Source organism: Sus scrofa, chromosome 13 (assembly GCF_054392235.1).
Source record: "Sus scrofa isolate SSC_HxYL_T2T_F1_AM1 chromosome 13, Sscrofa_HxYL_maternal_Yorkshire_Landrace_v2.0, whole genome shotgun sequence".
In the NCBI taxonomy this organism is placed as follows: Eukaryota; Metazoa; Chordata; class Mammalia; order Artiodactyla; family Suidae; genus Sus; species Sus scrofa.
Genome location: NC_139395.1, coordinates 215,698,778 through 215,722,935, shown reverse-complemented (window position 1 = coordinate 215,722,935; position 24,158 = coordinate 215,698,778). Strand labels below are relative to the sequence as shown.

The following is a 24,158-nucleotide window of genomic DNA, read 5'->3' as shown; positions in this document are numbered from 1 at the left end:
CCAATCTCGCCTCCCGACCCCGCCGCGGCCCCGGAGTCCCAGGCGCGCCTCCGCGTCGCTGCCTCCAGGGACTCTCCCAGGAGCGACCCGCGCGCTCCCGGCCTCGAGGAAGTCGCGGTGAGTGCACGGGGCGCGCGGCGGGGACTGGCTTCGGCGAACGGGTCGCGGGACCTGGGCGCTAAGCAGAGCAGCGGGGAGGGGCGGAGGAGGAAGGGAGGGAGGAAGGGGTGCAGAGTCCGCCTCTGTGGTTCCCGGGCAGGTACTGGGCGGGCGCGGCGAAAGTGCTCCGCGGAGGATGACAGAGTTCTCCGAGCCCGGGGGACCCGGTGCCCTTACCCTCCTCAATTCGCAGGTCGGAGAACCGAAAGCGGGAGGTGGCCGGGGGGGGGGGGGGAAGACTCTACCGCCCCCCCCCCCAGGAAACGGCGCGAGTGAGGCTCGGAAGTGACCCTTCTGCCCTTTCTCTCCTTGAAACCGGAGAGCGAACGGAGATTGGCGCCTTCCTCCGAGGGCCTGGAGGCGCGGGTCGGACGGAGAGAGGGGGCGGGGGAGCCGAACCTACCGGTGAGGCCTCGCCCTGGGCGGCGGCGGGAAACAGGGCCCAATAGCACCAGCTCCTGAAGCGCGATCCGGTGCTGCTGGAGTTTCAGGGAGGCGCGGGTGGGGCGGGTGCTTCAGGTCGAGGGGCGCCGAGCGAGGGTCAGCGGACAAATAGTGGTGGCCAAAATGATGAGGGTAGGAGGCAGTTGGAGACGCGGCCGGCCGTAGGGCGTGCCAGTACTTTCCCTCAGGGCCACACTGGATCTCGGGTCTTCTTGTATAGACTCCGCAACGATCCCGTGCTACGGGGGTTGCACAAACCCCGTCTCATTTAGAAGTCTGAACTCTCCGGACGCGGTGTGGACGCGTGCACTGGGAGGACTGCCGCTTCCTGGCGCGCGGGGTCAGAGGGCAGCGGTAGTGGACTCAGGACAAGGGGTCCTGGGGTCCCTCGGTCGTAAGCCGAGGCTGTAGGGCTGTGAGGTTATGGGTCTGTGGAGGCTTGGTCTGGAAGTCAGCTCCGCAGGGGAGATGGTGGAGCTGCGGGGCTGGGCGCTAGGATCTCAGTTCTTGGTGCAGCCTCTTCCCCGCGGCTCGGGAGGAGCTTCGCGCACTCACTGCGGTACAATGACCTGGTACTAGCCTCGCTCGCCCGCATCTGGAGGGCAGGGCCTACGGCGAGCAAGTCTGCAGCAGGTACTCCAGACCTTTTCCAGGGACCCCCTTTGAAGGTCAGAAGTTCGAAGGCTTTGGGGGAGTCTTATCTTCCTTGGTGGGCGGGACAGTGTGCGCAGACCCCGGCTCGGCCCCCACCTGTCCCAGCGCCCTGCGGAACCCACAGCCGTGGCCTTGCTCAAAACCACCGAGCCACGTGAGCTTCAGACTTAGTGGCCCCCCCACCAAAAGCTGGGTGCATAAAAGAACCAGGACTTTTCCTTAGGGTTTCCACTCCAGCAGCGCTTGCCTGTTTCCAGCAATGTGCGCACAGGGTCTGGGCGGCGCGCGGGCGGCTCGGGTACGCAGTGCCCAAACGCGAGGCGCTAGGCGGTTCCCCGCCCGGAATCCTGTACCTGGCTGCGCCGACAGTCGTCTCCTAGCTTCTGGGAGAAGAGGCTCCAGGGGGGAAGGGACCGAAGGCTGGGCCCTGCCGCCGCTTGCGCAGGCCGCCCCTGAGTGCGCTCCGGCCCCTTTCTGGCTTCGGGAGGATTTAACGCTTCCTTCACCCCCACGATTTCCGATCCTCAATTATGGACCCGGGAGAATTCCTCCCGGGCTTGAAAGGGATTACTCTGATCGCAGAAACATGGCTAAGCGGAAGTGGGAGAAACCCGACAAATAAAAGGAACAGAAACTTTCCTTAAGCCAAAGTTCCCTGATTTTCCGGGAAATTGTACTTGAGATCTCAATACCCGGTCTTCGCAGTGGCAGCGGCTGTTCTCGCCTCGGCGAGACCGGTTCGAACCGCGTAGTGGCACAATGGGATGTTTGAAGACTTGTGGTTGTGGGACACTTTCAGACCCACGGTCTTTCCCAGGAAAAGTCCAAGCGGATATTGTGTCCCCTCAATACGTGTTCTTTCAATACACACGGGCCCGCGCTCGCCTGCGGCAGTGGGGCCTGGACTCCTTCATAGCACCACACAAAGTACCCAAACTACTTCGGCGGGAACTTCGAGATTTCCCAGGTGGGAAGAATAGTGACCTCTGCGTGGACTGGCATAGAAGAACCCTGGAGCCTGGTTGGGGGGCGTCTCAAGGGCTCTCCCTACCGAAGGGACTGCCGGGGGCCCTTAGGACACGTAGGACGACACTCACAGGCTAGAAGCTCTGTGTACATGGGGAAAAACACTAAACACGGGTTAAGTGGAGTAAGCAGAGCCGGTGCCCACCGGTTGGGACACCTACTGCGTGCTCTTTGCTCCAGGCGTGGGCAGTACCTCGGAGTCTATGCTTTGGGTAGAAAGTCGAGCGCGGCACCCAGAACACAGCCCCAGAGGGGAGAAGCACAGAGCAACGGAAGACCCGGAAGTCCTGGGCATCACCCGGAAACGGCTGCTCTCCTACTGGCTTGGAAGGGGTCGGAAGAACTAGAATGAAGGGAGGCTGGGGGCAGGAAGAGGGCAGGTGAGAAGAAGGGTCGGACCCCTTTAGTCCAGCAAGCTTCCTGCCGCGCCATCTGCTTGCGGGGCGTCACCACCCCCGGTCTGCCCGGCATCGTGCGCTTGAGCGCACTCCTAGGCGCACCAGCACGCCTCCGCATACCCCCCACCTCTTAGAAATTTTCCATTAGAAAACTGATCTGGAAGAAATTGAGGCCCTAGGAGGAAAGGGGCGGGGCCCGACCGCCCCACATCTGCTTGGATTTTCCGCTTCAGATGCTCCGCAACTGTTTTTTCCCCAGGCCGCGCCCGGCGCTTACCTGAGGCCCTTCCCCCGCGGAAACCGACTTTCGAATAAGATCAAGGGGGAAATGTGCAGATGTTCCATTGGGGATGGGCTGCTGAGGTGGCAGAAGGGGAATCAGAGACTTGGTCCCTAAGGAGGTGTGGGAGGGGAGGACTTTTCCCAGGCCTAGCACCAGATTTGGGGAAGAGGTTCGAACCTTTGCGGCGGTGTTTACGGAGAACTTCGACCAGCCGAGCAAGACAACAACAACAGAAAACTTAAGACTTTGGAAATTCAAAACTATTCGATTTATAAACCCTTTTCTACACAGACAATCAGCACGATTTGGTTACTCTAGAAAATCCCGCTTGGGTTCAGCATCATGTTTATGACTATTTCGTGGCTGGGAGGCGTTTTTGGTCTGGGCTATCTGGAAAAAGTACTTCGCTTTTTCACTCCTCTCCATGTGTGTAAGCTCAGTGGAGATATCACTAACTTTTCCTGGGATCAGTGCTGCTCCCAGAAAGGATAGAACAACAATTACGATATACTACCCAGTGTGTAAAAGGAATTACAGATATCCAGAGCTATTTTGTAATGATTCATTTCTTGAGAGGTCAAGACAATAACTCACTCTGCTCACTCAAGTAGCAGAGGGAGAGAAGTTTACTTCTTTTTCTTTTAATAAATTATTTCACTGGATGTTACCCCTTTGGAGAAATTGCTTGCTTTTAAATTTGTCAGTTTCTCTCTGATTATTTGACTCCATCGCAGTAACTAGGGCAGATTTGCCTTCCTCTACCGGGTCCAGGGGTCCCTTGATGCTTGTGTGTTCTGTGCAGGCAGGGTGCCCCACATGGCTCCTGGTAGCCTAACCAGAACAGCCCAAGGCTGACTCTGACCCCTGGGGTTCTGAAAAGAGCTCGGTCCTTCTTGGACTCGGTTGTCCGCAATGACTTGGGTTTCTGGGATTGAAGCTCCAGGGGCTCTTTGGGGCTGTACTTCCTATCCAAGGAACAGAGTCCCCACTGCCTTCTTCTTTCCCTCCCTCAGGGCGATGCATTTAGGGATCAAAAACAGTGCCACTGGTAATTAATTACAGCAATTAGCAAAGTCCCCAGCGAGGGCCACAGTGAGCCATTGAAGCTGCTCCAGGTTTGGGTAAAAGGCCACACGTTTCTTCTGATTTTACTTGGGGTGAGTGGGTGGGTGTGAGAGGGTGGCCTCCCTTTCCTCTGCCTCCCTTCCCTGTCTCCCAGACTTAGCCCCAATTTCTCCTCCATCTCTGGGAAGGTCCCCGGGATTCTGACACCCCTCACGCACAGAGACATCCAGTGTCCTTGGTGGACAGCGAGGATACTATTGGAGAGCAGGCAGCTCCCGGAGTCCAGGAGCGGCGCTCAGGGACCGGCCAGGGATCCGGGTGGACAAAGAGGGGAGCTGAGGGCCCTGCGCCGAGACCTCCCCCCATCTTTCCATGACCCGGCTGCCCCAAGCCTCCGCAGTCCGCTCCCACGCAGAGTGCTCTCGCCCCAGCTAAACAGAACTGTCGCCTGAAAATCCTGGTTCAGGTGGAGGCAGCCCATCGGCTCCGGCAACACCTCGCTTTTCACCTCCAGTGAGCTGGGGATTGTGTCTGGAAACCCTTGAGTTGGAGGAGCCTTAACAGTCCGGTGTGCGTGCTGAAATTCCTCAGTGGTTATATCAATTTCACACGGCCTTGAAATTTGAAAACCAGTTAGTTCATTAACGACGGCACTGAAACCACCTTTCAAAAACATCAACCAAAAGTTTTCCTTAAAAAACAAACCAAACCAATCCACCAGAGACAAATATTTCTGCACATCAAAGAAAGTACAAACATGATAGGCTTACTTTTTTTCTAGCAGGTAATAATGGTAATAGCCGACACGTATCTTCAGGCTGATTTTATATATATATATATATATATATATATGGCTATTATAATACTTTAAAGACAAAAACTCGTTTCGTTTGATTAGTATAAGGGCCGATTTGCAAAGCGAAGCGAACGTGGGGGAAACCTTGTCTCTAATCTAAATAAATCTACGAAGAGGTAGCTAATTCATTCTCCGTTTAGTAGACAAAGTTACCGAAAGGCCAGCGGGCCGGCGGGCGGGCGGACTGGATCGGCCACCTCCAGCCTGGGCTGAGCGCGGGCAGCCGCCCGCAACCCGGGGCATGAGCATCTTTCTGCTTCGCGCAGATTTTTATGTTTCTCTTTAATTTTAAGGGCTGCATGCTAAGGGTTTCCTGAGAGGTGTGTGTCTGAGAACACTCTCTTCCCTCCCTGGAGAAGGAGGCGACGCCCACAGCAGAGGGCCGTCCTGTGTCGGAGGTTTTGGGCGCGCCAAAGCCAGACTTCAGATCAGAACTGCGGGGAGCCACGCCGGGGATGGGGACTGCATCCCGTCCGGCAGGGCACGCAATTCGCGGCTGGTGGCGGAGGAGCCCCCTAGCCGGCCCTCCCCGCCCTAAGACGAATCCCGGTTTTGGAATCTGCGGGCCCACTCGGGGACACGGGCCGAGCTTCAGGCTTCCTTGTCGCCAGAGGTCTTCTCAATTCCGCAGAAGGAACTGAGGACTCCTACTCCCCGCCTCAGGAGCAGGTTGTTTCAGACAAGCTTTGCCGTGTTGTTCCCGCCTTTTGCGCGCGCAAAGTCTGGGGACCGCCCGCGTGGTTAGAAAAGCCGCCTGGGCAGGCTGGCGGAAGGGGGCGCAATGCGCACGCCCGGGGAAAAGGCTCAGTAAACACCGAGGGCTCAGGGCTCGGGGAACCCCAGCAGATCAGAGCGCACGGAGTGGGGGGTGTCAGTACACGCGGGGGCAGGGAACTCGGTGCGCACGGAGCGGGCACAGCGCACGAACGAGTGGGAAGATCTAGAGCACGCGTGCGCCCAGCGCTCACGGCGGGGTCGCAGTGTACACTAGGGGGTCCCCTGCGCGCACCTAGGGAAGCATGTGTGGCCGTGCCAGCTGGGAGGTGTGCTTGACGTTCATAGGCGTGCTTGTGGCCGTTCGGACGCCGCCGGGTCCCGTCCTTCCCTACGAGCCTAGCCTCGACTCCGTCCCCCCCCCCCCCGTTCTTTCCACGTGGGAAGAAGGGCGCAGAGGAGCCTGGGGTCCTCGTGGGGCCTGCAGAAGAGGATGAGAGTAGGTGCTTAAGAGTGGAGGCTTGTCTGGTGAGAATTAAGAGTTCGGTGCTTTCATCTTGGCTTTGCCAAAGACCCCTGAGCCGATGCTCTCACGCTCTTAGCCCGGATGCAGAGTGGAATTCTCACGCTGGCGGCTCAGCCTTCTTAGAGGGAGATCCAGGAGATCTGAGGAAGAAGGTCCAACACCCCTCCGCGGTCCCTCATCATCCCTGCCCCCCCCCCCCTTTTTAGGGCCGCACTCGTGGCACACGGAAGTTCCCGGGCTACGGGTACAATCGGAGCCATGGCTGCTGGCCTACACCGCAGCCACAGCAACAAGGGATCCAGCCCGGTCTGTGCCACACCACAGCTCGGGAACAAGGAGGGATCCTTAACTCACGAGGCCAGGGATCGAACCTGCGTCCTCATGGACCCTAATCCAGTTGTTACCGCTGAGCCAGGAGGGGAGCTCCCCTTCGCCCGCTTTTAACCTCCGCAAGACAGAATTCCTTTTAGGTGCCAGAGCAAATAACCCAGAGGAGGAGGCACAGGGTAGAGCCCGTTTTCGTATAAAAAGAGACTTTAAATTTAACACTTTTTTTCCCTTCTCAATTCAAGAATATTTTCCCTGGCAAAAATATCGCTTAGCTGATAAACTATAGGGTGGATTCAAACTGCGGTTTGTGAATATTTTTGGCCCTAACTCCAGCACCGTCTTCATTTTTGGGAGGGCGGAAACAAAATAATCGTAGTTATAGCACCAACCATCGTTTTGCTCTGCTGGTGTAGACAAAGACATTATTTAATCTGACTACGGAATTCTCTGTACTTTTCTCCCCAGAAGCTTTTGAAACAGGCGGGGTGAGCCCTCGGGCGCCACGCCGGGCAGATTTTCATGTTCAGGGGCACCTTGTCCCGGCTTTCTCTTTTGCGTGAGGGAGGGGTGGTCGGGGTGGTCCGGGTGCGAGTGTAACTTTATGGGGTTGTGCACATGCTAGTCCTGCTAGTCCACTCCCAGGATCAAAGCCAGTCAAACCACTTTATTATGGTGGTGTGAGACCTAGTTTCAATTTTGCATTTCATTTTGGAGAGTTCCTACCAACGGCCGGACCCTGAGCTGGGCGTGGGGGGGTGGGGTGGGGCGGTGGGCTGGGAGAGGTGGATCATTTGGAAGAGTTTACTGCGAAATAGAACTTTTGAATAAATACAGGCTGGTGTGGGGAAAGAGCTCGGAGGTGAACACGGTCGGAGGTGCGTGGTCGGTGACCCCGGGAGGCAACAGGCGCCAGGTTCCACATCTGGCTGCAAAAGTGATCGCCCCAGACTCTTATTGAACACTTTAAACAAGGTAATGAGCACTGGAAAGCTCTATGTGAACCTGCTTTGCTTCCTGGGTAGTTTGAGGGCTAGGAAGGAAAACGCTCAGCGCCAGATCTCCCCATGCACAAATAATTTTAGTGTTTATCGATGTCTACTTAAAGTAATTGGCCAGAAAATACCTCCCTGTTTAAGCAAGGTAAAGAGTGCTCCATTGAAAGCTAATTGACCTATTTATGTTTCTGTTTAGCTTGATGTATATACATCGTCATTTTTTCAGAGAAGCTGTCAGCTCTGACAAATGAAAGAAAGTGGAAGCCAGGGAGGCTGCACCTGCAGAAAGTGCTGGAACTCCCCAGCCAACCTCTACCCATCTGTCCTTTAAGAAGAGTGCTTGGACCTTACTTGATTGTTTGAGATCCAGCCTTTGGATTTTCCTAAAGTAAATCCCAGAAATGGAAATTTGTGCTTATCATCCATCCTGCACAAACATTTTAATTTCTGAGTGGCCCGGATTGAGCCAAGAAGCAAGGATCCTTCCTGCCGTGGCCAGAGAAGATCTGGAAAAACTGAAAACCTTCAGCTGAGGATAGGAAGGCAATAACTTAGACCCACAGAAAAACAAAAATTTCTAGCTAGAAAAAAAAAAAAAAGAGAGAGAGAAATGCTCCAAGTGAAGTTAGAAAATTTATATTTGTATAAAAGTCCTTTGATCCTCATTTGACAGTAAATGTATTTTGCTAGTTACGTGGGTGGATCCGAATTTCTCAGTGACCCTTTGCATGTGTGAATCTGAGATTCATCCTGAGGGAAGATGACAAATGGATCTTTCAGGAATCTGTGCTTTCGAGTTGATGTTCTGTGTTTGGTCATGGAAGCAGCTTCACTTCAGATACTTTATGAGATGGTTGTCAAGGGAACCTTGGGTAAAATTTCTCAGGAGTGTCTCTGAAAACATTATTCATAATTAAAAAGTGATTCATAGAAATCACCGGAAAAATTATGGCAAGTTATGTTCAAACATGTTTTTAGGCCATGTGGAATAAATAAAATCATTAAGGTCTGGTTGGGTCAGACTGCCTCCCAGCCTGCCTCTGACTGTGCCAGGAGGACCTGATAGCTCTTCAGGGATGTAAGAGCAGCCAGTGGAACATAAGCCATCTGAGGTTTTTCCAGGTATTTTCTGTTTTGTTTGTTTTGTTTTGTTTTTGCTTTTTGGGGCTGTACCCACGGCATATGGAGGTTCCCAGGTTTGGGGTCAAATCAGAGCTACAGCTGCCAGCCTATACCACAGCCACAGCAAATGGGATCCGAGTCACATCTGTGATCTATACCATAGCTCACAGCAGTGCTGGATCCTTAACCCACTGAGCAAGGCCAGGGATTGAACCTACATCCTCATGGCTACTAGTCAGCTTCATCAACCACTGAGCCATGATGAGAACTCCTTCCAGGTACTTTCTACATGGACAATGCAAGTTGTAATGCCCTTCTTTTAAAGGCCCCTGCATGGTGTAGTCCAAGAAGTGAATAAGGTACAGATAGCACTAGACGAAATACCTTTAATAACTTTTGTTTTTTGTTTTTTTTGTTTTTTGTTTCCCTGGGGCAGGGGCAACACTGTGGAAAACCCATCTGATAGAATCTGAAAGGCAGATAAACCCATTGGAACATAGACCCACCTGATTACAGGACAGATGATGTTCAACGGGTTTTTTGACACCTTCGAGGTGACATTCTCAAGACAGACTTTCCTGCCACCAAACTTTGCAGGTCCCAAGGCTTTAACATTGGGTTTAGAGCCTGACTTGTCCTGGCCATGGGTGAACGGAGGCAATATATGTCTGTTGCTAGTATTCATATAGAGGGAGCATCAGTATTTAATAGGGCAGCTCACTTATTAAATAATCCAAATGGAAGCAGTTGCATTTGCTAAAAAAAAAAAAAAAAAAAAAAAATGCTTCTACTGAAACTAAAAGAATGGATACAATTTCTGACCCAGTGTGTGGTCACTCTGATGCACCAGGGCATCACTGATTAAGTCGTTGTAGACCTCTTTGCAGTCAACTACACTGGGGCGCCTGTGTGTGAGTCCCCTGGCGTGTGAAGGTGGCTACAACAGACAGGTTGAAGGCAGTGTGTTCCAGGTGTCCATTATTCATGGGTCTAGGGCTCGTTTCACTTAGAAGGAGCTTGTACATGATGCATCAAAAGTAATGCAGTTCTGGAGTTCCCCTTGTGGCTCATCAGTCACAAATCTGAGTGGTATCCATGAGGATGCAGGTTCGATCCCTGGCCTCGCTCAGTGGGTTAAGGAGCTGGCGTTACCGTGAGCTATGGCATAGATTGCAGACATGGCTCGGATCTTGTGTTGCTGTGGCTGTGGTATAGGCTGGCAGGTGTAGCTCCGATTCAACCCCTAGCCTGGGAGCCTCCATATGCCGCAGGTGCCACCCTAAAAGGCAAAAAAAAAAAAAAATGTGGTTCTTTGAATTGGGGAGTCCACCCTCCCCCCCCACTTGCACACATGCTGTTGTGCCAGGCCTCCTGCCAGGCATTCACGGGATAAAAGCTGGTTTCTGCCTGGGAGGTGTTCTCCACCCCAATGATGGCTTAGACTCTGGCCTATGAATGGGGGTCGAGGGCCCTAGACAGGTTCACTGCTCTTGAACTAGTAATTCTATTTCTCATCATTTGTCCCATAGAAATCATTTCTAATATGAAAAAAGTCCTTTTCATTTTATTAATTTTTTTTTTTTTTTTTTTTTTTTTGGCTGCACCTGTGGGATATGGAAGTTCTCCGGCCAGGGATGGAATCTGAGCTACAGCTGCGACCTACACCACAGCTATGACAACACCAGATCCTTAACCCACTGTGCCCCAGCAGGAACTCCAAAAAAGCCTTTTTAAAAATGAGTATTTTCTGGAGCTCCCGTTGTGGTGCAGCGGAAATGAACTCAATTAGCATCTATGAAGATGCAGGTTCAATCCCTGGCCTTGCTCAGTGGGTCCAGGATTCGGAGTTGCCGTGAACTGTGGTATAGGTCGAAGACATGGTTCAGATCCCAAGTTCCTGTGGCTGTGGCATAGGCTGGCAGCTGAAGTCCGATTCGGTCCCATCCTGGGAACCTTCATATGCTGTAAGTATGGCCCTAAAAAGCAAGGAAAAAAAAAGAAAGAAAGAAAAAAAATGAGTATTTGCCATAATGGTTAAGAGTGTAAGCTTTGGGAGTTCCCATCGTGGCACAGCAGTTAATGAACCTGACTCGCATCCATGAGGACTTGGGTTTCATTCCTGGCCTCACTCAGTTGGTTAAGGATCTGGTGTTACCATGAGCTGTGGTGTTGGTCGCAGACACGGCTTGGATCCCATGTTGCTCTGGCTGTGGTGTAGGCCAGCAGCTGAAGTTCCAATTGGATCCCTAGCCTGGGAACCTCCATATGATGCAGGTGTGGCCATAAAAAGACACACACACAAAAAAGTGCAAGCTTTGGTGTCAACCTAGTTTGGCTTCTCTTTAACCCTCAGTTTTGTGATCTGTACAATGGGGATAATAGCTGCCTCATAAGAAGGTTGTGAATTTTTTTTTTAATTTTTTATTTATTTATTTTTTATTATTATTTTGTTGTTGTCTTTTTTTTTTTTTTTTTTGCTATTTCTTGGGCCGCTCCCGCGGCATGTGGAGGTTCCCAGGCTAGGGGTCGAATCGGAGCTGTAGCCACCGGCCTACGCCAGAGCCACAGCAACGCGGGATCCGAGCCGCGTCTGCAACCTACACCACAGCTCACGGCAAAGCTGGATCGTCAACCCACTGAGCAAGGGCAGGGACCGAACCCGCAACCTCATGGTTCCTAGTCGGATTCGTTAACCACTGCGCTACAACGGGAACTCCAAGAAGGTTGTGAATTTTAACTAAAACTTCATACCATGCAGTTCAACCATGGAAGGGTACAGCCACAGATATGTGCAGTCATCCTCACAGTCCCTTTTAGAACATTTTTATCACTTCAAAAAGAAACCTCCTTATCTACCAATTTCCTATACTGCTCCCCACCCACTGGCCCTAAGCAGCTACTGATCTACCTTCTGTCTTGGATTTCCCTATCCTGGACTTTCCCATGAATAGAATCCTATAGTATGTGGCCTTCTGTGTCTGGCTTCTTTCACAGCATACTGTTTTCACAGCTCATTCACAAGCATGTATCAGGACTTGATTCCTTTTCATGGCTGAGTAATACTCCATTGTATGGAGAGACCACACTGTGTTTATCCATTCTCTCATTGATGGTCCTTTGTGTTGTTTTCACTTTGGGGCTACAATGAATAATATCCCTCTAACTTTTACAGTTGGCTGCATAGTAATTTTATGATACTTAGTAAATTTTATAACAAGAAAAATCTGGCGGGAGGAACTTGTACGTTTAAGTTTGGTGTTAGGAGAGGGTAAGATCGTAGCTTTTTTATCAGCTTGGCCAGTTAGCTTGGTACACATTAAACTCTGTTCCAAGCCAGATTTACAGACTTCATCTGTACCCCCACGTCCAGCAGATTATTCTATTTTATTTTGTCTTTGTAGGGCCGCACCCATAACATATGGAAGTTCCCAGGCTAGGAGTTAAATCTGAGCAGCAGCTGCCAGCCTACTTCATGGCTGTAGCCACGCCAGATCCAAGCCACGACTACAACTTACACCCCAGCTTATGGCAAAGCCGGATCCTTAACCCACTGAGAGAGGCCAGAGATCAAACTCCCATCCTCATGGATACTAGTTGGGTTCTTAACCAGCTGAGCCACAATGGGAACTCCCTCCAGCTGACCGATTTACAAATATTGCTCTAGGTCACCAGAAGGATGAAACTATAAGCTGATCTCCATTCGTCAGGAAGCAACTCTGCAGCTGGCAGCACGGCTTGTGGTGACCTAATCAGGGTCCTGAGGTTTGACTTTGGGAATTTTCACTTTAAAAATTACACCTCCTGGGTGATGGACATGTTTTACGCCTCAGTCTGGGTGGTGGTTACATGGGATTCAAGTGAAAACTTCATCAAGCTGCATCCTTAAGACTTGGGTATGTTATGCTATTTAACTATATGAAAGTTACACTCTGATGAAAGAAAAGAAATTACAACCATGCGGTCACCCTCAGCTCTCCCTTTCACTCAGCCGTCCTGACTGCTGCCTCTTCCATTCTGGCCATTTCTAAATGACCAAAGGTTCATGCCACACAGCTGGTAAGGGACAGAGCAGGGATTTAATCCAGCTCTTACTTGCTTGGTGTGGAGTGTTGCTTTCACTGGGAACTCTTCCTGTGCCTAGAATTGACTTGGTTTTGGAGACGTGGCCCTGAACCCTGTGGCAAAGGAGTGCTGGGGCTGGTCTGGGGGCCCCAACCTCCTGTCTGTCCCATGTCCCTTTTTACTGCCAGCACCCAGGATCGCACCGGGCGTGCAGTGGATGGCCAATAAATAGTTGTTGAGTCAGTGTTACCAGAGCGGAGTTGTCACCAAAGGCCAAGCAGGCTGCCCACTTTGGCAACTGCTGGAAACACCGAGGCAGGAAACTCAATTCTTATTTTTTTCCCCATGGCAACAGCAGTGGATGCTAGTCTGTCACAAGCGCATGGAAAGTTCCCACTGGACGTATCAGAACTCTCTGGCGAGACCCACAAGTGTTAATTTTAGCTTTCAATGACTGATGCCCTTGTATAATTTAATGGGTCAGGAGGAGCATGAGTCAAAGCCAAGATTACTCACTCGGAGAGGCTTCCTTTCCTGCAAAGTACTTGGTGAGATATTCATTCTGCAGAAGACCTGCTACTTACACACTAGAGGGTTTCCGCTGTTTTAAGTCTAGCCTGATCATTGTAAGTGATTTCTTAACCAATTAGCCATCTGGCCTATCAATCAAAATTTCCCCCGGTTCATGCATTAAACATGAGTTCGACTCCCAATGTCAAATGCTAAAAGGCTACAGCAATAACCGTAAAATAAACAAAATACTTGGATGTCCCTCGATATTGTGAGTTGAAAGACACACGGGTTGAATGTCAATTGCTTGGAATAAGGGAGTGAGTATCCACAGGAGGTTTCCACGTCTACCCAGATTTCTTCCTTAGTCCTGGAAATGAGGACTTTCCATGCTGAGGGGAGATGCCTGTGCTTCCAGAGGAGTAAGATCTTGGCTGCCTTGAGGCCGCTGCGGACAGAAGGACTCTAGCTGAGCGCAGTCCTGGGATATATAAGATGCCCGACTCTCATGCATAGACTTTATGCATTGTCTGCCCACTTGCTGTACACACCCCATCACAGCCGGCCTCAGGCGCATCAGCTGGTGAAGGACCTTTCTGAACTGTTGTCCGGCAGTCGTCCCTGTGAAGCCCGTAAACTTCAGCACGTTGTGGTCTTTGCTTTCAGTCAGGTTTGTGTAATCCTTTGATTTTTTTTTTTTTTTTTGTCTTTTTAAGGCCGCGCACACTGCATATGGAGGTTCCCAGGCTAGGGGTCCAATTGGAGCTGTAGCCGCCGGCCTACACCACAGCCACAGCCACAGCCACAGCCATGCGGGATCCAAGCTGCATTTGCGACCTACACCACAGCTCACGGTAACGCCAGATCCTTAACCCACTGAGCGAGGCCAGGGATGGAACCTTCGTCCTCATGGATGCTAGTGGAGTTCGCTAACAGCTGAGCCACAACGGGCTCTTTGAATATTTTATTGCATCCTTTCTTAAACAATTTAGGAGAGTTAGTGGAGAATGGAGAAAGGAAAGCAGAAACCTCAGAAATGCAATGCAACAGCATTAGAAAGGAATCTTAGATATTGTGAAAGTATGGGTCTTTAGACTCAAGCACACACCCCAGGAAATTACACTCCCCAACTGTAGAGTCAGTTGTGAAGGAAAAGAACAGCAGAAAAGAACAAGCCTGAGATGCCACAACAGTAGCATTACGTGTGGAATAAACAAATAGGTAACAAGGGGAAATTTCTCTCTCCACGAGTATTCTGATTCTCCCGGGTAAAAAAGACAGCAGGCAAGAATTAAGATACATCGTGTTGTAAAGCTCTGATCCAATTATGAACTTCATTTATGGAAGCAAGGGGAAGTGGGGAGAGAGACAGAGAGAGGGAGAGGGAGAGAGAGGCTCCAGAATAACTTGGAGATCTTATGTACTTCCTGTTGGGGTATTTATCCTTTATAAAGGAGTCTTACCCAAAACATCAATGCTGAATTTGATTCAGTTTCTAACTCGACCTTTCTAACTACCAGTTTTGCTACCAGCAAATCTGGAAGACAGCCCAGTTTCTTTGACAAATAAATGATGAGAAAAATGGGGAGGGAGAAGGGAATCTGGATGAAAAGACATGAAGACACACATCTGCCATATGTAAACTCTATGGACTGTGCATCTTCATTCAGGCAAATCACCTGTAAAAATCTATGAGGAAATCAGGGGCATGTGAAAACTGACTGGATGTTTGATGTTATCAAAGCAATGTCATTTTTAAAAAATTTTTTTAAAAATACTGTAGTTGCTTTTTTTTTTGGGGGGGGGGGGCTTTTTAGAGCCACACATGCAGCAAATGGAAGTTCCCAGGCTAGGGGTTAAATCAGAGCTGCAGCAGCTGGGCTACACCGCAGCCACAGCAATGCAGGATCTGAGCTGCTTCTGGAACCTATACCACAGCTCACGGCAATGCCAGATCCTTAACCCACTGAGCGAGGCCAGGGATTGAACCCCCATACTCATGGTTACTAGTCGGGTTCATTACTGCTGAGCTATGATGGGAAATCCCGTAGTTACATATTTTTTAAAAAGGTTCTTATCTTTCTGGAGGTCCCTTTGTGGCTCAGCAGTTAATGAACCTGACTAGGATCCATAAGGATGTGGTTTTTGATCCCTGGCCTCACTCAGTGGGTTAAGGATCTGGTGTTGCTGTGAGCTGTGGTGTAGGTCCCAGTTGTGGCTTGGATCCCTCATTGCTGTGGCTGTGGTGTAGGCCAGCAGCTGTAGTTTGGATTCAACCACTAGCCTGGGAACTTCCATATGCCGCAGGTGCAGCCCTAAAAAGAAAAAAAAAAAAGTTTCTTTCTTTCAGAAATACATACCAAACCACATGGAAATTTAAAAACATATTTGGAGAAGAAAGTGTAAGTTAGGATCTCTGGAAGTTTTCTCCAAGGGTACATCTATTTTTCCAGCCCCGCAGATTTGACCCCAGTGCACAACTTCAGGGGTGCATTATAGACAAAGCAGGGACTGCCAAGAAGAATCATCCGCTCTTGTTATTTTCTGCTTTCAGGCTGAGTATGGACTCTTCCAGTGTCCAAGGGCCCCATGGTGGGACAGTGGGCCTGCACCAAATCAAGACAGGCCTACCTCCTTCCCACAGCTGGTGGGCTCCCCCAAAGGATTATGACCTCTGCACCAGGACACACTCTCTATTTGCAACAGGGATGGGTGAGAGGTTTGTTCTACCAAGTTGTCCAAAGAATGCCCATGTTGTTTGCTGATAATTACAATTTTATTTCATGCTTTACAATCACTGTATCTTTTATTTTATTTATCCATTGCCTTATGGTCCTCCTATACCTCCAATGCTATTTTGAAGGGAAGTAGTTAAAACCAGCATCCTTACCTCATTTCTGGTCCCAAGAGAAAAAGCTTGCTTTCACCATTAAACACAATGTCTGCTGCAGGGTTTTTGTAGGTACTTCTTTGCCTCCAGATGAAGCAATTCTCTTCCTATTTCATTGTCCTCTGGCTTCCATTGTTCCTGTAGAAAAGTCGACAGTCCGCTTGTTGCTCCTTTGAATATAACGCATTTTTTTTTTTCCTTTTCTTTAGCTGCCTTTATGGGATTCTTTGTTTTGAATTGTGGGTCTTTTTAGCCATTAGTTTTACTGACTTGCCAAGAAATAATTTTCTTGGTACTTATCATGGTTGAATCTGTGGTCTGATGTCTTTCCTTGGTTTTGGAAAATTCTCAGCGAGTGTATCTTCAAACATCACTTCTCCCCATACTCTCCCTCATCTTTTCCTCACTCCAGTTATACCTATGTTATACCTTTCACATGTCTCATGTGCAATTTTCTCCATTGTTCATTCTCGAGATGTAGTTTGGTGTTCAGACTAAATCTAATTTCCCTTTGATTCAGGGTATAGCTGTGAGGTCTCCATTGAAAACTTTTTTAAATCCTGAGCCTCAGAAGTCTCAGGGACCCTCCTCCCTTGTGGTCTGTGGATTCTAATTTTTGCCTCTCTAGTAGCATGGCTTGTATTCGTTTCCTAGAATTGCCATAAAAAATTACCACAAACTTGGTGGCTTACAAACAACAGAAACTTCTTCTCTCATAGTCCTGGAGGCCAGGAATCAAGGCATCTCCAGGGCTATGCTCCCTCTGAAGTCTCCTGGGAAGAATCCTTCCCTGTTCCTTCCATCTTCTGGTGACCCTATGCATTCCTGGATCTGTGACCGCATCACGCCGGTCTCTGCATCTGTTGTCATGTGGTCCTCCTCTGTGGACCCCATTTCCTCCTATAAGAATGCCAGTCATGGAATATAGGGCACACTATATCAGGATAATTTCATCTCAAAATAACTAATTACATGGCCAGATAAGGTAGCTAAAGTTCTAGGAATTTGGGGGTATATTCTTTGCCGCTTTGATTCTGCTGCCTACATATGCCTTTTCTTCTGTTTGTTTCTATTTATTGTGTTACTATGATAGAAAAATGTCTCTTCCCATGATGTTAGAGGATGGTGTCTAAAATGATGAAACAACAAGCAGAACATTGAACAAAAACAGAGAGCAAAACAAACAAACAAAAGGGTATGATCTTGGCATTTCCATGAGTCAAAGGAGGGGTCCGACTGGAAGCTCTGTGCATTCTGGAAGGACATGTGGGCAGCTGAGTCACATGGGGTGACTGAGAGGCCCCAACAATTAGTACCTCTAAGTGTTTTAACTGGGGTCTTTTAGTTTCATTTTCTTTCTTTCTTTTTTTTAATTTTTAGGGTCACAAGTGCAGTATATGGAAGTTCCCAGGCTGGGGGTTGAATTGGAGCTACAGTGACTGGCCTACACCACAGCCACAGCAACACCAGATCTGAGCCTAGTCTGCAACCTACACCACAGCTCAGGTAATGCTGATCCTTCACTCACTAAGCGAGGCCAGGGATCGAACCCACATCCTCATGGATGCTAGTTGGGTTCATTTCTGCTGAGCCACAAAACTGCTAGTTTCCTTTTGGATAAATCCTCCCATTTCTTGCCTGGGGAAAAGACACTTCATTCCCGTGTGCTGGGAACTGAGTGGGGGCACGTATAGATGCTCCCTTAATTCTCCTGTTTTCCATCCAGTGTCCTACTCCCACCTTCTCCTCTGCCTACTGTCCCTGAGTTCAGGGCCTCTGTAAATGGATGATTTGGAGACAAAAGCCTGTAGAAAGGAAGCTTACTTGAAAAAGATCTGTAAGAGTGTCCAGGAGTTAGAAGAACTAGATCATCAAATAAAAACACAAGTATCTAAAGGAAAAGACCCACAAAATTACCAAGGCTACTGAAATTACAGTTAGTCTGTGCATGGCAAGAGAAGCAGCAAATTTATCACATGATTGTTGTATTATCCACAAGTCTCCAAACGGTAGCATCGCAAACGTCTGGGATGAAGTTGTGTTTGCTAGGAAGCTGTATCTTACAGGAAGGGCTCTAGATTTCCTTTATTTTATGACCCTGTTTGGTTTGTTTATCTCAGGTATGATGTGTTTTTTCCTTTCTGATTGTGGGATGAAACGTACATGAGTTCCCTCTAAGCAAAAAGATGCCATTTTGCTTCTAGTTCCACCTGGTGGTTAAGTTTCTGGTCCCTAGACAAATATTTGACCACATGAGTTTGATTTTATGATTTTTTTAGTTCAATATTTCTTCATGTGATGTTTTGTTTTATTTAATTAATAGCTTTATTTACATGGGTTAAAAAAAACCCTGTTTGTCAAGAATAGTAATAAAGCACTCCTTGTGTGTGGTTAACAAAAATCAGAGTCATATGATACTAAGACCCAAGAGCTAACTTTGTAAATTTCCTACACATACATGTCTAAAGCATTTATTATACTCATCTACTGAGAACAGGAACCAAGAACCAGCCTTTCATCTCTACCTGGTTTTGCCTGCAGGACCCATATCTGGAAGGGTATCTGAACATTTGTCAATGCCTCGTCTGCTTATGACTCTGCGTGGCCTGGGATCAGCTGGGTGGTTCTTCTGCTGCACCTGGCATTGCCTGGAGCTGCCATCTTCTTGGGGATCTACTGAGCTGCGACATCCAATCTGGGCCACCCACCTGGGACAGCCTCCCCTCCCCCCCCCCCCCCCCCGCCCTGGCAGCAGTGGTAGAGCCTGAGTTCTCTCTGGGGCAGTGGCTTGGGATTAAGAACACACGAGTGGCTCTTGTCCTGAGAACCAGGCTCTGGAAGGGGACAGGAGGGAGGCAGAACCAGAAGCAGGCTAGAAGGCTGTGCTGCTGGAATGCTGGGTGCTCCAGCTTTTCTTCAGGACCTCTCTCTCCGCCTCCCCCGACCCTGACTCTTCGGGCTTCTCCATGGGCCCTTTTCAGCAGGGTAGCTGCACTGCTCACAAGGCAGCCAGAGGCTCCCAGAGGTGTAGAGGCAGAATCTGCCAGGACTTCTAAAGTCTTAGGCCTGGGTCTGGCACAGCATCACTCCTGCATAGTCTATTCCTTGAAACAATCATGGGCCAATCCAGGTTCCAATGAAGAGGTGATAAATGACATGTCTTGGTGTGGACAATGACAAAAAGCCTGGAATCATCTTCATTCTACCACACTAAATAAAATCTGGGTTAGTTCCCAGGGCTGCTGTAACAAATTCCCACAAACTTGGTGGCTTAAAACAGCAGACATTTCTTCCATTGCAGTTCTGGAGAACAGAATCCAAAATAAAAGCATCAGCAGGGCTGCACTGCCATCCAAGGCACTAGAGAAGGATCCGTCCGTGCCCCTGCCATCGTCCAAGGGCTTCCAGAGTCCCTTGGCTCGTGGCTGCTTCACTCCAATCTCTGCCTCTACCTTCACATGGCCTTCTTCCCTGTGTCTGTTTTATTTGTTTGTTTTTGCATTTTAGGGTCATACCTGCAGCATATGGAAGTTCCTGGCTAGGGGTCAAAACAGAGCTGCAGCTGCCAGCCAACACCACAGCCACAGCCACACTCGATCTGAGCTGCATCTGCCGCCTCTTACAGCAATGCCAGACCCTGAACCCACTAAGCAAGCTCAGGGATCGAACATGCATCTTCACAATGTCAGGTCCTTAACCTGTTGAGCCACAATGGGAACTCCCCCTGTATCTCTGCCACTGATAGCCTTCCCTTTCTCTGGCTCTCTCTTTCTCCTTTTTCTCTTATGAGGAGGCTAACAGTTGAATTTAGGGCCCATTTAAATTCAGGATGATCCTTAGCTTAATAACATTTGCAAAAACTCTATTCCTAAATAAGGTCACATTCGCAGGTACTGGGGACGAGGACTTGGATGTATCTTGCCAGCATGACCCTTTTTCTCTATCTTGCTAGGAATACATTTTACTCTCCAGTGATGTGGTGACATATTTTAAACAGTTTTGGAAAATTTAGTCAGCTTTTAAATTTAATCTTTTTTTTTTTTTTTTTTTGGTCTTTTTTGCCTTTTCTAGGGCCACTCCCATGGCACATGGAGGTTCCCAGGCCAGGGGTCGAATCAGAGCTGTAGCTGCCAGCCTACACCAGAGCCACAGCAACATGGGATCTGAGCCGCGTCTGCGACACACACCACAGCTCACAGCAATGCCGGATCCTTAACCCACTGAGCAAGGGCAGGGACCGAACCCGAAACCTCATGGTTCCTAGTCGGATTCATTAACCACGGCGCCACAATGGGAACTCCAAATTTAATCTTTTAAAATATTACTTCTCTCCCTTTCTCCCCATCGTTTCTTCCTGGGTTCCCAGTCATGTACGTACTCCTCCAGGGGCAATTTTTTTTTTTTTCTATAAAAGGCCAGTGAGTAAATGGTTTGGGCTTTGAAGGCTACATGGTTTCAGTCATGACTACTCAGCTGTATCACAGTGTGAAAGGAGCCTTATACAGTACACATGCGAGTGTGGTGGCTCCCATAAAACTTTATTTACAAAACAGGTGGCCAGCTGGATTTGGCACATGGCTCATAAGTCTGCCAAGGTCTGTGCTAGACTTTCTCATTCTTTCCTCCATATCTCCTATACATTTTTTTTTTTTTTGGTCTTTTTGGAGCCACACCAGCAGCCTATGGAGGTTCCCAGGCTAGGGGTCGAATTGGAGCTGTAGCCACCAGCCTACCCCAGAGCCAAGGCATCTCGGGATCTGAGCTGCATCTGTGACCTATACCCCAGCTTATGGCGACGCCAGATCCTTAACCCACTGAGCAAGGCCAGGGATTGAACCTGCATCCTCATGGATACTAGTTGGTTTCGTTTCCATGAACCATGATGGAAACTCTGACTTTTTCTGGCCACACCCATGGCATGGGGAAGTTTCCATGCCAGGGAGTAAACCCATGCCTCAGCAGTGACCCGAGTTGCTGCAGTGACAATGCTGGATCCTTAATCTGCTGTGCCACAAGGGAACTCCATATCTCTTATACTCTTTCACGTCTTTATCTCTTTCTTTCTGCTGTATTCTAAGTTCTTCAGATGTATTCTCCAGTCCATGGATTCTCCCTTTAACACTGTAACCTACTGTTTAATGTGTCCACTGAGTTTTTAAAAATTTTTATTTATTTTTTAATTTATTTTTTGCTCTTTACGGCCATATGCATGGCATATGGAAGTGCCCAGGCTGGGGGTCGAATCAGAGCTACAGCTGCCAGCCTATGCCGGAGCCACAGCAACGCAGGATCCGAGCCATGTCTGAGACCTTCACCACAACTCATGGTAACAGCCCAGATCCTTAACCCACTGAGCGAGGCCAGGGATCAAACCTGCATCCTCATGGATCCAAGTTGGGTTTGTTAACCACTGAGCCAAGAAGGGAACTCCGCCTCTTAATCTACGAGAGAGGGCTATAGTTAGAGAAATGCCTGTCATTATTCTTGGCTTGATTAATGTGAACAGCCAAAAGAATATGGTGCAAAATCCTCCTACACAGACCCCTCCCAAAAAACCCCAACAACTTACCACTACATACTCACATTTATTTAAATCTTTGCACAGAGTTGTTCTCTGCTGAGTTATAATGAGGAGTGAGTTTTCCAAGGGTGTGATTTATGAGCCTTTCACAGATGGGTTTTAAATGGGGGCACTGACAGTTCCACTCCCGCTATGGCTGGGTTGGGGGCTCTGGGGCCCAAAGGAGCCGGAAAGAGCCGGTGGGAGGCGGGGGAGGGGCTGGGTGGGCAGATCTCACCGCCACCCACCAGGGGCACCCAGCCAGCCCCAGCTCTTCCACTTGTGAGCTGGTTATTCGGTTTTGCTTCTCCCAAGGAAGAAATAACACATGTTGACATGAAGATGGAAAGGGAGACCTTTCCCGTGCCCCAGACGGCACCAGAAATGGAAACATTAGCACTTTTTTCCTGCCTGTGCTTCTCTCTCCCTAGAGCTGTTTGCTGGTAAAGTTAGCATTTCACTTGATTTCTTTTTTTCTTTCTCTCTACTGTATATTCCAACCAGGGCAGTGAGGATGGTCGATTGGAAAATCCCGCCTCTGCCAAAATATGCCGACGTCTGAATCCCTGGCACCTGGGAATGCAGCCTTGTTTGGGACTTTGCAGGATGTGGTAAAATAAAGGTCTTGAGAGGAGGGGATTGTTCTGGATAATCTAGGCAGGCCCCAAACCCATGGCGAATGTCCTTAAAGGCGAGGCGGAGGGCGTGGGCAGGTGCACAGAAGAGACTGCGACGTGAAGATGGAGGCAGAAACAGGAGGCACGCAGCCACAAGCCAAGGAACGCTAGGGGGTGCCAGCAGCCACCAGAAGCTAGAAGGGGAAAGGAAGGCTTCTCCCCCAGCACCTGGGGAGGGAACGGAGCCCGGCCGGGACCTTGATCTCGGACTTGGCCTTCAGAACAGTGAGCGAATGAATTTTCATTGTTTTCAACCACCCAGTTTGCTGTACGTCGTTACAGCCGCCCTAGGAAATAGACGACTGTGCCTCCAACACGCATTCCGAAAAATGGATGCGATGGTTTTTTACACCCCGGCGCAGGCGCACAGTTTCTCACCACTCTGCGGGGGGTGGGGGGCCTGCTCGCTGGGGCAAAGCTTGTCCAGGTGTCCTACGAAACAGCCTGCAGCAAAGCTCATGTGCTAATACTTTTCTTTGGTGGGAGTGATAAGAGTGAGGGAGGAAGGGGAGTGACAGGTCCTTACCCAGCTGGCCACAGCTTGAGGCTGTATTTTCTTCCTTCCTTCCTTCCTTCCTTCCTTTCTTTTTGGTTGCGCCCGAGGCATTTGGAAGTTCCCGGGCCAGGGATGGAACCAACACCACAGCAGTGACAATGCCAGGTCCTTAACCCATGGAGCCACAAGGGAACTTCAAACCTTTTTTTTTTTTTTTAAGGTTATAAAAGTGACGTTTATTGTTTTGTTAATGGTGTCCTATTATAGGTAATTAAAGATACAAAAATTTTAAAATTTGGTATATCAAACAGTAAGCGCCGTGTGTTAACGCCGTGTCCCCCAAATCTATTCCAGTCACAACTATGGACTGATGTTGTGATATACAGATGAAGAGCACACATAAAATACAAAAATAAGAAAAGGTTAAATAAGAAGCTATCCTTGAATAATAAACATCTACTAAAGTATATATAGCTTTTTATTATACAGTTGTGTCGTAGCTAAAAAACATACAAATTACTATAAAATGCTATGCAACCATGTGACCTAATATAGATTTAACATGAAACGATGAAGGCTGTAGTAGTATTTCACAGGGGAGGGCTAAGTTCTGGGAACTCCAAGCTTCAGGCTACATTCAACCACTGCTGCTAGGAACAGGCTGGGTGGGTGGAGGTGGGGGTGGGGGTGGTATTGGGAGGGGCCGGAAGGGGAAGCAACTGACCTGCTGGTTCCCTCCACTGTCTCTCCTGGCCAAGACTGCTCCATCCTTCTAGATTGTAGTTCCCAGCAGTTGCTAGAATTTTCATGGTTAGGGTCAGGCCAGACGTGGGTATACCAAAATCAATGCAGTTCCTGCTTTGGGAGGCACAATGGAGGCTGGGCTAGGGTCTCACCCCTGGGGGGAGGCCAAGAGGGGCTTGGGGATGGTGAGAATGGCAGGAGACTTCCCTGGGGCCATTCCAGCTGGGGCTGAGGTCAGGAGGCTGGCAGCCTGGGCAGATCTGGTGAAGCTGGGTCAGGCATCACAGAGGCACTAGGCTGGTGGCCAGTGTCAATATCCTCTTGCTTTATGGTCTTCCAGATATGGGGACCTGAAGGCTTATTTGGCCCAAGCACACACCCTGCCCAGTTCCCCGCTGCTGAAACTCCGGGGGTTGTGCTTCTGCTTAGGTATTTGTCATCAGTTCCCCACTCATTTCATTCTTTGTCCAGCCCTTTGGCTTGCTTGTTCTGCTTTTCCTCTCATCCCTTTGTCTGCATAGATACCCTCCTCCATCCGGTTTCATTGCGTGTGCAACCCTGCTCTCCCCTGGGTTCCAGAGTCCTCTCCTGTTTCTGCATTTGATTAGACACCCTCAAAAGCAACTCCTTTAGGTTGACAGCACGTG

General features: G+C 49.4%; 1 long non-coding RNA gene across 4 annotated transcripts; it reads left to right on the top strand.

Annotated features, from left to right (window-relative positions):
- The first annotated feature begins 29 nt into the window (after window positions 1-29).
- LOC110256484 (uncharacterized) lies at window positions 30-23,068 on the top strand. Of its 4 annotated transcripts, none has more exons than XR_014825192.1 (5): window positions 30-117; window positions 7,647-8,572; window positions 12,237-13,814; window positions 15,699-15,856; window positions 18,576-23,068. It is a non-coding gene; the product is annotated as an uncharacterized LOC110256484 (long non-coding RNA). The 4 variants fall into 4 exon arrangements; XR_014825191.1 differs by having other exon boundaries at window positions 15,699-15,863; XR_014825193.1 differs by lacking the exon at window positions 18,576-23,068 and having other exon boundaries at window positions 12,237-12,465; window positions 15,699-15,938.
- Window positions 23,069-24,158: the final 1,090 nt, after the last annotated feature.